At 41.5% G+C, this 2,523-nt stretch overlaps 1 pseudogene across 1 annotated transcript; it reads right to left on the bottom strand.

Moving 5' to 3' along the window:
• Window positions 1-1,630: 1,630 nt before the first annotated feature.
• Window positions 1,631-2,232, bottom strand: LOC308652118 (glucose-induced degradation protein 8 homolog; annotated as a pseudogene). The gene has a single exon. The product of its transcript is annotated as a glucose-induced degradation protein 8 homolog (transcript).
• Between the last annotated feature and the right edge of the window lie 291 nt (window positions 2,233-2,523).

Genomic DNA, 2,523 nt, shown 5'->3' with positions numbered 1-2,523 from the left:
TTTAGAGGTATTTTGGAGAAACAGAACTGCTGGGTCATATGATAGGTAGTTCTCCTCAATTGTTTAAGGAACTGCCATACCATTTCCCACATGTAACCCAGCTATCCCACTCCTGAGTATTTATGATAAGAAATAAAATCAGCATACTATATTGATACAGCCACATCAATGTTTACAGCAACACAACTCATAATAGCCAAGTTATGGAAACAGCCCAGGTGCCCATTGACAGAGCAATGGATACAGAAAATGTAGCATATACACAATGGAATTTTACTCAGCCATTAAGAAGAAAGAAATTATGGCATTTGCTGGTAAATGGATGGAATATAAAAGCATAGTGCTAAATGAAATAACTCCAACTCAGTAAATCAAGGGTTAAATATTTTCTCTCATATGCAGAAGCTAGATCAAAATAAGGAAAAAAAAAGAGAGAAGGGGAATCCCATGAAAATAGAAAACAGATCAGTGGAGTGCAGGGAGGGAGCAGGAAGGCACTGGAATGGAGAGAGGAGGGATGGGAAAAGGGAAGAATGGTGGAATGGAATTGACCAAACTCTGCTATGTGCATATGTGAATACACCACAGTGAATTTCACCCTTATGTGTAATCTATAAGCTATTAATTTAAAAATAACTGTAAATAAATTAAAGGCCAGTAAAGGGTAATGAATGGGGATGGTAGGAGGGGAGGGAAGGGGAAATATGGGGGATAGAATTGGAGCAAATTATATTCCAGTCTCATATGATTATAACAATATGAATCCCAATATTATGTATAACTATAACTAACTAATAAAAAATGTTGAGGTTTTGATAGCAATTGCATTGAATTTGTAGATCACTTGGGGCAATATTGGAATCTTACCAGTGTTAAATCCTTCAATTTATGAACATGGGATGTTTTTCCATTTATTTGTATGTTCTTTAATTTCAATGATCTTTTATAGTTTTCAGTGTTGTATAAGTCTCTCATCCTCAATTTAGTTTATACCCAAGTATTTTATTCTCTTTGTTGTTACTATAAATACAATCATTTTCTTAATTTCTTGTTTCTTTTTAGATTGTTCATTATTAGTGTATGAAATGCAACTGATTATTTTTTAGGATTTATAAATTTATATATTTTTTTCCTAGAGAAGAAAACAAAAACAAAAACAAATGAAAAACATGGTGTGAGGGAAAACTGGAAGATGAAGGTCTGGCAAGACTTAGAAAAATTAACAAAGGAATTGTCTGCCTACAAGCCAGCAGAAAGTAAGAATGATGGGTGCTCTTCTTGTCCCTCCATGGGGTCTGGTTTTAACAGCAGTCCTAGGAACCCAGCCCCTATGGCAGCCAGACACAGGAGCTCCCGGAAAGTGACCCAAGGTGTGAAGGTCCTCAGAACACACCAAGTGCACAGACAGACAGCCTTCCCAGAATGTGCCCTTCACCATGGGGCTTCCAGTATTTAAAAGGGCCATTTTCCTTTTAAGAAAGATGCTAAGTCAAACAAACAAACAAACAAACAAACAAACAAACCTACAAGAGGGGAAAAATGTTCCTGCTGCAGTGAAAGTCTTTGGTTCCTGCGGAAGGAAGGTGAGCCCTGTGTGCAGGACAGTTCGGGGTTGGCTTGCAAGGCTCTCCTAGGGCTCCTGGATCACATCTTTGCTAAGGTCTGTCATTTTGGGATATTTTACTTTCTTCTGGTCCAGCACATTCTGAGCCCAAAATGACAGTTTCTGTAATTTTGCCATCTTGGGTGTTGATTCACGATTTTCATAAGGTAGAACAGCTCGGTTAACCTCACTCCAAACCTTTTGCTTTTGCATCCTGAGCTGACTCCTCAGGGCTATAGAAGGCCAGCAGGGTCAGCATGCGCTCCATCTCCGTGAGGCACTCTGCCCTGCTCTCTCTAGCACCGCCTAGATCTGTCGCGGGTGGATCAGCTCAATTACTTGCTGTTGCTGCAGATGAAAGTGAAGGTACTGGTTTGTGTCCAAGAGCTCCGGACAGGGACTGTTAATCAATGCGGTGGCTTCTGGAATCATCTCCTGAATCTTGATTCTCTCATCAAGAGTATCCGGATCCACACTGGGTTGAATCCCAGATTCTATGCGACAATTCTCTGCTGCTTCCTTAAAGTCATCTGTGACCAAGTAATTAATGATGAGGCGATTCATGTCCTGTTGAGCTTTTCCATCCACTCATCTTTCCTGATTTCATCAGGCTTTTCTGCATAACTCATTCTGGTTTATTTCTCTCGGATCCCGCCTCCCGCGCAATCATTCTGGGCGGTGGCCACAGCACAGCGCCTCTGCAGCAGCTAACCCGACTTGGGAGGGGCAGTTGCAGCAATCGCCAAGCAGAGGCAGGTGGAGGCCAAGGCGAGGCGGAGGCGGAAGCGGAGGCCAGAGAGGGAACCAATGCAACTGATGTTTGCATGCTGGTTTTATTTCCTGAAACTTTGCTCAACTCATTCTGACAATTTTTTCTCCCACATTTTGCTGCTGGGGATAGAATAGCTGGAATACGCATG

This window comes from Spermophilus citellus (genome assembly GCF_964194105.1).
Source record: "Spermophilus citellus genome assembly, chromosome: 6".
Lineage (NCBI taxonomy): Eukaryota > Metazoa > Chordata > Mammalia > Rodentia > Sciuridae > Spermophilus > Spermophilus citellus.
The sequence above is the reverse complement of the archived record's forward strand: the minus strand, read 5'-3'. Positions and strand labels throughout refer to the sequence as shown.